This window comes from Bos grunniens, chromosome 10, assembly GCF_055505025.1.
Source record: "Bos grunniens cultivar Pamir isolate PY7600 chromosome 10, Bosgru_T2T1.0, whole genome shotgun sequence".
Taxonomy (NCBI): domain Eukaryota; kingdom Metazoa; phylum Chordata; class Mammalia; order Artiodactyla; family Bovidae; genus Bos; species Bos grunniens.
The window spans coordinates 46,289,396-46,302,831 of record NC_141174.1 but is presented as its reverse complement, the minus strand read 5'-3'; positions in this window follow the sequence as shown (position 1 = coordinate 46,302,831).

The following is a 13,436-nucleotide window of genomic DNA, read 5'->3' as shown; positions in this document are numbered from 1 at the left end:
TTATAGTATACTGCTGATGTTACTCTTCAACAAATGCGAGCTATCCTAAAATCTTTCTATCCATCTATGTAAACCATTACTACAACAGCCATGTGCTCTACAGTTTTAAATATTTTATATGCTGTTTTTGTTTTTCCTTTATAATATTTTTCAGCTTTTAGGTAATAACCCATAGACTTTTTTCTTGCTCATATTATTGGTCTTTTTGAAAAATTTAGGATGCATTTTTAATAAGACATTTGAAAAACATTTTAAGAATTCTTTTTAAAATCAAAAGCTATCCAGTTTCACTTGTTAACCTCTGCCTTCATGTTCTAATTATTCAAGATGAATATATTCAAGCACTTGAATTAGCAACTAAAACTGCCTTAGCTTTTGGCTTTACTTCATGTAGGCAAATATAGTACACATACTTCATTGAGAATTAATATAATTCTTAGCCTCATTTAGCCAAGCATTTTTTCATAAAACTAAAGGACTGAGTTAAAAGTATATGCTCTGATATGGAATCTAAAAAGATGGTACTGACGAACCTATTTGCAGGACAGCAATGGAGATGCTGAAGAACTGACTCCCTGGAAAAGACCCTGATGCTGGGAGGGATTGGGGGCAGGAGGAGAAGGGGATGACAGAGGATGAGATGGCTGGATGGCATCACGGACTCGATGGATGTGAGTCTGAGTGAACTCCAGGAGTTGGTGATGGACAGGGAGGCCTGGCATGCTGCGATTCATGGGGTTGCAAAGAGTCAGACACAATTCAGCAACTGAACTGAACTGAATGGAGATGCAGACATAGGGAACACAAGGAGGAGGGGTAGGAAGGAGAGAGTGGGACAAATGAAAAGAGTAGCATGGAGACATATACGCTAACATATGTAAAATAGATAGCCAATGAGAATTTGCTGTATGACTCAGAGAACTCAAACCGGGGCTCTCTGACAACCTACAGTGGTAAGATGGGGTGGGAGGTGGACAGGAGACTCAGGAGGGAGGGGACGTGTGTATAACTATTGCTGATCCATGTTGACATATGGTGGAAGCCAACACAATGTTATAATCACCCTTCAAGTAAAAATAAATACATTTGTTTAAAGTATGTGCTCTGGATGCAAACTATAGTCATTTACTAACTTGGCTAATTTTGCCGTATTTCAGTTTCTTCACCTGTAAAATGAGCCAAAGAGTAGTGTATGTGCTGCCAAAGTGAGCACAATGAATTAAAGAGTAGTACCAGCCTCAAAGTATTGCTATGAGAACTAAGTGAGATAAGGTATGTCACAAAGTTTGTGGTTCTTCCTGGCACACTTTAAACCTGCAATATTATTATAAACTAAGAAATTATCCTAGAGCACTATAGTCATCAGAAGTTTATACACATTTACATATATGTATATATAAATATAGGGCTTCCCTGGTGGCTCAGATGGTAAAGAATCTGTCTGCAATGCAGGAGACCCATATATACCTACACACATATAGGTATATTTATGCATATATTCTTGGATGAATGTGTCAAATTCCTTGATTTGTCTGAAAAAAATATGTGCTTGTTTTCCACTTCACTTTTCATAGGAAATACACACAAACACGTGTGTATATGTATATATAAACAAATACACTATACAAACATATATAAATATATATACACAAACACATTCATGTACATATGCAATTACCCTCTTGCCTAACATCATTAAATGTCTATTTCTTTGTTGGACTGAAAAGAACATTGTTCTCAGCTGAGGTAGAAAAGCAGACAGATGAAAAATGAGCAATCTAGATCTAGGCAAAGGAAATCTGCATTTTAAAAATGCTTTGAAAGAAGTCTGAGCTCCCCTAGGACAGGAGACTCTCACTATTCACTCTGCTCAGTGAATATAGTACATCAGTATGTGATTTTCCTAGATTAATTACATACGTGTTCAATAATAATGACTCATTACTCTCCCAACTGCGTTCTTATACCAGAAAGCTTGGAAAATACCAACTTCATCAAATGCTACTTAAGGAAATAGCCTATATGCTGATAAATAAATTTACCACACACACCACAGGGCAAAAGCTTGGGTTCACAATGGATCTCATGACCAAATGCCCCAAGGGACAGTGCCTGGCTCTCAGGCTAAAGACAAAGGGACTCTGTTAATTGGTTTAATCCAACCCTACATACCAGCAGAAATAATGTTTTCAATAAACTGCTCATCAAAGGCACCAGGATTGGTCTCTCCCTTACTCACTCATCTCAGCCTTTGTTCATGCTGTTCCTCCTTCCCTCCCTCATTTAACCCTACTCACTTTTAGAGCCCAGTACCAGCCTGACCACCTTCATGAGGGCTCTCCTGACACCTCTTGCCCCAGTTTTCCCTCTCAATGCTCTCATCAGTTACTACTGAACATCCTCTCCATTGTCTCTGGACCTCTATGTGCTTCTATAATGCAGTCTACTCAGCAAACAGTTGTCAAGAATGACTGGGTGACTAGCATCTATGCTTGACATCATGGAAGATATGAAGGAAGACTGTATTTAAACAACTATTATTTGCCAAGCACTTTCTATAACTCATCAATGCTTTGAGGGTAATATAATTACCAAAATACCAATGAAGAAACAAAAATCAAGCAATATTCCATATTTCTTATTCCAGATTAGATATATGGTCCAGAGACTAAGTAAACAAGCTTTGTTTAGTGGGCATGATGTTTTCTAGATAGGACATGAACTTTCCAGTTTTCCACAGGCTTCACCCTCTCTCTTGTCCTGTATTCACACACATTAGGACATGGGGTCGCTGAGGGTCGGACACGACTGAGCGACTTCACTTTCACTTTTCACTTGCATGCATTGGAGAAGAAAACGGCAACCCACTCCAGTGTTCTTGCCTGGAGAATCCCAGGGACGGGGGAGCCTGGTGCGCTGCCATCCATTGGGTCGCACAGAGTCAGACACAACTGAAGCAACTTAGCAGCAGCAGCAGCAGGACACTCCTTTAGGATATCTGCATGGCCTCCAATTACAGATGAATTTGTTTCCGTGTTACTCCCTCCAATAGCTTATTTTGACTCATACTTACAATCTAATAAGGAACAAATCATAATATAAAATGGAAAAGAGATGTACGGAGATTCTTAAAGGGAGGGGAAGTCTTCCTGGATATGGATGGCATCTTAAAGGCTAGGATTTTGGAAGGAGGATCTTGGGGAAGAATGTTCCACAGAGAAGGAATCGAAAAGGAAAGGTCCACTAGGTGAGATGGGAAAGCAGTCAGACTTAGTCAACAAGAGTTTGCTTTCACTTGAGAGGATGGGGAAGGGGTGGGGTTCTGTTAAAGGGAAACATAAGAAAGCTGAAAAGGTTAGTGAGGGCTTCATCCTGGAAGACTTTCAATGCCATACTCAAGAATCTACACTTTATTAAGTCTGAATAAAGGTTTGTGAGGAGGCACACATCTGAAACCAAATTTCAGAGAACATCTGGCAGGGATGAGCAGCAATTATGTATAAGAAGGAACTGGTGGTGGAAAAACAGAAACAAAGAATGAAGACAGTTGTTTTTGTCTGGGATGAGATGCTACAGACAGAACCAGAGAGTAACAGGTAGAAAGGCACAGGGTTGGGGGCGACTGACAGGAAACTTCTATGAAAGTCCCATGGCCTGGCCTGCTCCTGCTTTGTGTTTAAAGTTTCTTTTTGCTCAATTTTTTTGCTTCACATTTTTGCTCAATGCCATTCCCTGATAGTTCATTTGGTAAAGAATCTGCCTGCAAGACAGGAGAACCCGGTTCAATTCCTGGGTCAGAAAAATTCGCTGGAGAAGATCCTTTATTCTTGGGCTTCCCTTGTGGTTCAGCTGGTAAAGAATCCACCTGCAATGTGGGAGACCTGGGTTTGATCCCTGGGTTGGGAAGATCCCCTGAAGAAGGGAAATGTTATCCATCCCAATATTCTTGCCGGGAGAATTCCATGGACAGTATTATCCATGGGGTCACAAAGAGTTGGACACCACTGAGCGACTTGCACTATCTTATCAAAGATGCCTTTCCTGATCACCCAGCCCTCAGTTCAATTCAGTCACTCAGTCGTGTCCGACTTTTTGCGACCCCATGGACTGCAGCATGCCAGACTTCCCTGTCCATCACTAACTCCCGGAGCTTACTCAAACTCATGTTCAATGAGTCAGTGATGCCATCCAACTATCTCATCCTCTGTCATCCCCTTCTCCTTCTGCCTTCAATCTTTTCCAGCATTAGGATCTTTTCCAATGAGTCAGTTCTTCGCATCAGGTAGCCAAAGTATTGGAGTTTCAGCTTCAGCATCAGTCCTTCCAATGAATATTCAGGACTGATTTCCTTTAGGATGGACTGGTTGGATCTCCTTGCAGTCCAAGGGACTCTCAAGAGTCATTTCCAACACCACATTTCAAAAGCATCAATTCTTCGGTGCTCAGCTTTCATTATTGTCCAACTCTCACATCCATACATGATCACTGGAAAAACCATAGCTTTGACTAGATGAACCTTTGTTGGCAAAGTAATGTCTCTGCTTTTCAATATGCTGTCTAGGTTGGTTATAGCTTTTCTTCCAAGGAGCAAGTGTCTTTTAATTTCATGGCTGCAGTCACCATCTGCAGATTTTGGAGACCCGCAAAATTAAGTCTCTCACTGTTTCCCCATCTATTTGCCATGAAGTGATGGGACCAGATGCCATGATCTTAGTTTTCTGAATGTTGAGTTTTAAGCCTACTTTTTCACTCTCCTCTTTCATTTTCATCATGAGGCTCTTTAGTTCTTCTTCACTTTCTGCCATAAGGGTGGTGTCATCTGCATATCTAAAGTTATTGGTATTTCTCCTGGCAATCTTTATTCCAGCTTGTGCTTCATCCAGCCCAGCATTTCTCATGATGTACTCTGCATATAAGTTAAAAAAGTAGAGTGACAATATACAGCCTTGATGTACTCCTTTCTGATTTGGAACCAGCCTGTTGTTCCATGTCCAGTTCTAACTGTTGCTTCTTGACCTGCATACAGATTTCTCAGGAGGCAGGTCAGGGGGTCTGGTATTCCCATCTAGCCCTAGATAGATATAAACTAGCCCTCTCAATCCAATCTCCTTATCCCACTGATGCTGCCTTATCTTTCTCTGTAGACTTTATAGCCATTTGATGTACTATATACTTAATCTTTAGACAGACAAAAATTCTTTTCTGTTTTACTCTCTGTAGTGTCTCCAAAAGCACTGGGCACATAGAAGGAACTTCATAAATAGTTGTTAAATGAATAAATAAGTGAAGTCTTTCTGAGGGCATGGTGTCTTCTTTCTCCATGTAGATCACAAGCCCAGGAGTCACGTTTCATAGTCTTGCACGCACAACAGTGCCATACTCATCTAGACCCTGTCACTTTAAATGCTACAGCCAGATGCCTACGTAGTACTCCAAATTGATGCCACATTCTTTCATCACCAACACTTTTTATACAAGTGACAAACTCTTTGATATGATGCTAGTCACACGGCAAGTAGCTGACTGGGGTACTTACTGAGATTGTTACTTCAGGGTTCATGTCATGAATCCCTAGCTAGACTGTAAGCTCAGGTTACTCTGTGATTTTCTGTATAATATTTATCACAATGTAATTGATTAGATATTAGTATAATTATTTGTTTGTGAAGCCTGTGGTTCTCAAACCTACAAGGTCCAAATCTCCGTTGTATGACAAATATTTTGTAGCACCATCCTTTCAGTTCAGTTCAGTTGCTCAGTCGTGTCTGACTTTTTGCGACCCCATGAATTGCAGCACGCCAGGCCTCCCTGTCCATCCTTTACTAGCCTGAAATGAAATTAATGGATAATATAACCTGTTACACACATATTTTTAAAAATCAATAAAATGTCCTAGAAGTTCTGGAGCAGTGGAGGACCTGACTTGTTTTCTGCTTTTGTAGGGGTAAAGCAGAAGGTCACAACATCTGCAGGATTTCCAGATGATAAAATAATGTCATCAAATGGACAAAGATGTTGTACTTATATATAAGAGAATATCACTCAGCCATAAAAAAGAATAAAATAATGCTATCTGCAGGAATATAGGTGGACTTAGAGTTATCATACTAAGCAAAGTAAGTCAGACAAATAGCATATGATATCACTTATATGTGAAATCTAAAATATGACAGTAATGAACTTATCTATCAAACAGAAACAGACTCACAGACGTAGAGGACAGATCTGTGGTTGCTGGAGGCGGGGAGCGGTGGAGGAAAGATGGGTGGGGAGTTTGGGGTTAGCAGATGCAAACTATTACGGATAGAATAGATAAACAACCAGGTCCTATTGTATAGTACAGGGTATATATTCAATATCCTGTAATAAACCATAATGGAAAAGAATATGAAAAATACATATGTATAATTGAATCACTTTGTTATATACCTGAAATTAACACAACATTGTAAATCAACTATATATATAGTTCAATATTTTAAAACTGTCATTATTACCACAAGTAACATAGGTAGCTAGTGGGAAGCTGCTGTATAATACAGGGAGCTCAACCTGGTACTATGTGACAACCTAGAGGGGTGGGATGGTGGAAGGTTGGAGAGAGATTCAAGAGGGAGGGAATATAAATATACTTATGGCCAATTCACATTGTTGTACAGGAGAAACCAACACAACATTGTAAAGCAATTATCCTATAATTAAAAATAGATTTTTAAAAAAAGCCTAAAAATCAATAAAATGTCCTAACTTTAATATAAAAAGAAATAAAAGGAAAGTAATTTATAATAAAATAGTACATATTTTAATATATGAATGCTCTGGGATGACTGCACTAGGACACCTGATGTAGTCAGAGGCTTGTACCTGTAGGTAGAGTGACCGTGAATATGATGCTACCATGCAGGCAGATACTGACATTGTTTGAAAGATTCAGATACAACAAGGAGTTATCATCATGTGATTTTCCAAAATGGTGATCACTTCTTATTAAAGTTCAAAGGTTATTAACCAATAAAGAGAGGAAACAAGAAAAATTAATACTGATAGATGCTTGAAAGCATAAAACCAAGGCAGATCCATCATTTTCATCCACTTGGATAAGTTACAGAAGCTGAAGACATTTAGGGAAAGAGTTTACTTGATGCAGGCATATACATGCCCCACTTTTAAAATTTTATTACTTTTTTATTGAAGTATATTTGACATATAACATTGTATAAGTTTAAAGGGCACAACCCAATGATTTAATATATTCACATATTGCAATATGATTGCTACTGTAGCACTAGCTAGCACCTCTATTGCCAAATGCATGAAAACAGAACATAAAATGGTGGTTACAAAGGGCTGAAGAGTGCAGGAACAGATGATTTTTAAGAGTACAAATTTATAACCAATAGATAAATAAGTCCTGGAGGTCTAATGCATAGTGTAGTTATTATAGACAACAATAAAGGATACATTTATATGTACGGCTGAGTCACTTTACTATTCATCTCAAAGTACCACAACATTGTTAACTGCTGTATTCTAATATAAAGTAAAAAGGAAATATAACCATCAGATTTGCTAAGGAAATAAATCTTAATTATTCCTACCATGCCCATGTTCTAGATGTATATAAAATACCTGCCAGCTTCTAGCCAGTCTGACCTACAAAACTAGAACAGTTTTCAAGCTTCTGTTGATTTGTGTAATAAACATCATATCTTAAGTTTTCTCATTAGAATTGAGTTCACTTCAAAAGGTTAGAACATTTAAGCTATTCAAAATCAATAACTCCTTTTTAATATATTTTTTAGCTTCACTAACCTGAAAACAAATTCATATATATATATATATATGAATTTGTAGTATATATATAGTATGAAGTATATATATGGTAGTATATATATATATAGTTGTTGTTGTTTGTTGTTAAGTAGTGTCTGACTCTTTGCAACCCCATAGACTGTAGCCCACCAGGCTCCTCTGTCCATAGCGTTTTTCAGGCAAGAATACTGGAGTGGGTTGCCATTACCTTCTCCAAGGGATCTTCCTGACCCAGGGATCAACCCGCATTTCCTGCTTGGCAGGCAAATTCTTTACCGCTGAGCCACCAGGAAAGCTCGTTGATTCTATATATATCATACATATATTTCCAAAATCAATATAATAGAGTAAGCATCAGTTCAGTTCAGTTCAGTTGCTCAGTCATGTCCAACTCTGTGACCCCATGAACCGCAGCATGCCAGGCCTCCCTGTCCATCACCAACTGCCAGAGTCTACCCAAACCAATGTCCACTGAGTCAGTGATGCCATCCAACCATCTCATCCTATGTTGTCCCCTTCTCTTCCTGCCCTCAATCTTTCCCACCATCAGGGTCTTTTCAGATGAGTCAGCTCTTCGCATCAGGTGGCCAAAGTATAGGAGTTTCAGCTTCAACATCAATCCTTCCAATGAACACCCAGGATTGGTCTGCTTTAGGATGGACTGGTTGGATCTCCTTGCAGTCCAACGGACTCTCAAGAGTCTTCTCCAACACCACAGTTCAAAAGCATCAATTCTTCGGAAGTACACAAAGTCCTAACCACTGGAGTACCAGGGAATTCCTGACACATTTTTTTCTAAAATGATGAACAGCTCTTGGTAAAATTACAAACAAAGTGAAATGCGATCTGTTCTTGATATACAATTGTATTTTTGAAGGAAAAAAAATCAGTATCAAACTAAAAATACAGTTACTATGTAATCCAGCATTTCACTTCTGGGTATAAATCCAAAATAACTGAGAGCAGGCTCTCAAAAAGATATTTGCACACCTATGTTCATAGCAGCACTATTAATAACCAAGGGGTGAAAGCAATGCAAGTGTCCATCAACAGATAAATGGATAAACAAAACATTGTGTATACACACAATGAAATATTATTCATTCTTAAAGAGGAAGCAAATTCTGACATATGCTACCACATGGATGGATGTATAACCATGACTCATAACCCCTGTGACCTTGAGGACATTATGCTAAGTGAATTAAAGTATCACAAAAAGACAAATATTGTATGATTCTACTTATATAAATTGTCTAGAGTAGTCAAATTCATAGAAATAGTAAAATGGTAGTTGCCAAGAGCCAGGGGAGAGGAAATGGGGAGTGGTTTTCAATGGGTATAGAGTTTCATTTTTGCAAGATAAAAAAGCTGAAAATCTGTTGCATAACAGTGTGAATATACTTAACATTAAAAGTGTGTAAGATGGTTAATTTTACGTTATGAATTTTTACCACAATAAAAATATATAATAAAATACTGCAAGACATTTAGCTTTTACATAAAAAAAAATTGAGTTCTAGACTCAATGAAAAGAGCTTTTCTCATCTATATCTACGTTGTCCTTCAAGATGCTTGAAAGTCGTGTGAGGTAAAGGACAATTCATTGTGTGGGCCTGTGCTGCACATTGTGTAATGGGACACCTAACTTCTCTCACCCAATGCCAAGAGCATCCACCAGCATTTTGGTAACCTAAAACATCTCCACAAATTTTCATATGCTGTCTATGGGACAGCATTGTGCCTAGTGAGTTGAGAAAAATGATGCCACGTGGTAAGTTCCATGAGGACAGGGACCTTATGTCCCTGTGACTTGCTCACAGTTGTACTCCCAGAACCCAGAAAGGTTTAAGTACATACTACTATGTGTTCAATGAATAACCACTGTGTAAACAAATGAATGTGCTCCTGAGAATGGAGACTGTGTTTTGTTCATCCTTGGATGCCTTATGGTGTAGACACAGTGTCTACATATAGTAGATGCTCAAAAACATTTGTTTATTTACTTGACAAACAAATAACACTAAATTTTGGATAAAACAAGTCCCTATCCTTGTGGAACTTATGGAGTAAGCAAAGGGACAGACAATAAGTAAATAAAGAATCTAACATCACCAGGACATTATTTTGGTCCCAAGTTAATAGTAATAGTTGTAAGGGAGTAATAATAGTTTCAGGTAGTAGTTGTAACACTTACAATATTTACTAATTCTACCATAAAGTAATTTCTCACATTAGTGATTATTTATAGAGTATCTACTAGACACTGATCATATAACTTGCAATAACTCTTCTCATTCTGACCCAACTCTTACAAGCTCTATACTATCAGAGCCCTTCTCACTGCCACAGCATCGTTTCTCCACACCTCTACTTTCCCACCATCCACTGTGCATTGCAGATAAGACTGGATTTCTTTCAGTCCCTCATATATTCCACAGTCTCCTGGTTCTGAATCACACATACACAGACCCACTTCCTAGAAGACCTAGTCCCCTCATTGATCAAGTAGACATTATTTCCTTTGGGGAAACTTCCTCAATGGCTTCCAAGTTCCCCTTCTTTGTGCTACTATAGCACTTTAATCTTCCTCTTTAACTTCACTCATTGCACTGTACTGCCTGTTTATTGTTCTGTATCTCCTGTGAAGAGCATAAAACCTACAAGGTCAGATACTTCTTTTTTTTTTTTTTAAATCACCACTGTATCTTGCTTATAAGTACACTGGAATTCTCTTAACCATTTCTGGGTTTCCCTTCTCTGAATTCTGTATGCTTCTCTGAAATAGCATGCATCTGCAACCCTCCTTGGAAGACTAGTCATAAGCAAGTGGAGCCATCTTGCTGACACAGACCTGGAAGGGTCTGGAATTTACGATCACCCTTTATCCATGGGACAGTCCTTAGTCACTGACTGATTAGTGCTAGATGGCACCCCAATCCAGTACTCTTGCCTGGAAAATCCCATGGACGGAGGAGCCTGGGAGGCTGCAGTCCATGGGGTCGCTAAGAGTCGGACATGACTGAGCAACTTCACTTTCACTTTTCACTTTCATGCATTGGAACAGGAATGGCAACCCACTCCAGTGTTCTTGCCTGGAGAATCCCATGGACCGGGAAGCCTGGTGGGCTGCCATCTATGGGGTCACACAGAGTCGGACACGACTGAAGCGACTTAGCACCAGCACCAGCATGCTCTTTTAGCCATGAGTTGGAACAAATACTGGGATATGATTTAGGCTGTGGGTTACCCTATGGTTTCAAGCAGAAACTACTCTCTGAAATCACACCTTGTTTGGCTCCTTCCCCTTTGGCATTTTCACCACTTTATTATAGGTTTCTCCCAGAAGTATTCCTTTACAAATCACTTCCATGTAAATCTTGTCTCAGGGTCTGCTTCTGGTAAGGCCAATCTTACTATATGCTTACTGAAAACTGGTAAAATGTGTAATGGGGAATAGAATTCAGTGAATGTTTGTAAAAATCAATCACAAGTGACAGAATCCAACAACATAGATATATTTAATCTCTGTTTCACAGATGAGAAAACTAATACTAAGAGGAAGTATTTGCTCTCACAAGTCAGGCCCATCTTCAGCCCCATAAATTACTTTCTGGCAGCACTGTTTCTCCCAGCCCTAGTTTAATGCTTTAGGAAACAGAAGGGGACGCTCTGCCTCTTGGGTCTCTTCTGTTACCAAATTCCCTCTTTAGTAGTAGCTTCCCTAGAATCAACAGTCACTCAACAAAGAACCTTCACAGCCCTGGGAAGATATACTGTTCTACCTTGATGTATCAGATGGCATTTCTGGAGTTCAATCTTGTTATCAACGATCAGGAAATATTCAAAGTGTCAAAGCCAAATAGAGATCTATTCCCTAACAGCACAAGGGGAGGAAATTTTGCAGAAGTATTCTGTGGTATCAGGCATTGGCAAGGAGAGGGAGATAAAAAGTAATAGCCTAATTTTCATTAAGTGATTGCTCTCATAAAGTAAAAGAGAACTTGTCCTTACCAGGACATTAACCCTGCATTGCTCAGACAATTAAGGAAAGTCATAAATTAATCCATAATCATAAGCTGAAAAGAAAATTTATCTTAGTACAGAGGAAAAGAAAAGGAGAAACTTATCTTGGAGAGGATGGTTTATCCATTTTATTTTACAGGACAATCCATAACCTTCATACCTTTATCCTTATGATCCTCTTCTCCTTATCTCCATTACCTCATTTCATCTTTCTTCCTCTTCTTCTCTCTCTACTCATCTTCAGCTTAATGGCCCCACAGCAAGTGCTCAGATCTCAAGACTTAAAAATGAAAACAGGGAAAAATTCTTCCAGCCACTCTGAAAGACTACTGAATTCTTTAATATGAAAGTTCATTCAGATAATATAACTTTTTCACCAAAGACTACAGAGATCCTTTGGGGCTAGACAGAAATGAAACTTGGAAAATGAAAATAATAAAATGATTATGAGATTATTGGATGATATAGATGATTCTATTTTTATTTCCTTTATTATTGTTAATTATAATATTTGAGTGATGATACCTATTTAGAAAGAGAACAAAAGAGGCAAGAAATCAGAAGTGAGAAGGTATGGATCGCCTACACTGTGCTAGGCACTATAAATATATTTTATTGAACCCTAATTATAAATCCATCAGATAGGTATTGATATCCCCATTTGATAGATGTTGAAAGTGAGCATGAGATCTTATCTATCTTGCAGAGCCAGGATTTAATGTCAACTCTATTTATCCCCAAAGACTAAGTTTTTGACTTTGAGATGAGGAATGACCAAGAAGAGATGAACAATGGACATGAGAGGCCTAGAAAACATGTAAGTAAAGCTACTGCTGCTCCACAGCCCTCAAATAATAATTTTGAAAGTAAGATCATTTATGAATCTCCTTTGGCCAATGATGATTTTCTCACAGAGTTTGGAAGGAAAGCACGTGAGGAGAATGGGACAGGAGAGTCAGGGAACTGGGGCATGAAGAAATGTTTAAGATTAACAGAAATATTGACAGATATGATTTTCCTTTATCCTTTTGCCCGTCAGTCAGATAGTCTGAATACATTGCCTCAAGGAGGGGGATGTGACAGCATAAGGGTAAGGTAGATTTCTGGTATTTGAGATTTAAAATCTTAGGAAACAATAAGAATTCAAAATTTAAGAAAATATAAGGTAAGAGTTAAGCTTTTGTTCCTCCCCTGGACTAGCAGAAGGGGAGAGGACAGAGGACAAAATGAGTTTAAGAAGTTTTTGTGACCATGTAGATGGGAATGTGGGAGAAGGAAATGGCAACCCACGCCAGTATTCTTGCTTGGAGAATCCTGTGGATGGAGGAGCCTGGAGGACTGCTGTCCATAGGATCACACAGAGTTGGACATGACTGAAGTGACTTAGCATGCATGCATGCGTTGGAGAAGGAAATGGCAACCACTCCAGTGTTCTTGCCTGGAGAATCCCAGGGACAGAGGAGCTTGGTGGGCTGCCATCTATGGGGTTGCACAGAGTCGGACACAACTAAAGCGACTTAGCAGCAGCAGCAACAGCAGTAGCAGATGGGAGTGCAGTCAGCATCCAGAGACTGCCATGTAGATGGGAGCATTGTCTT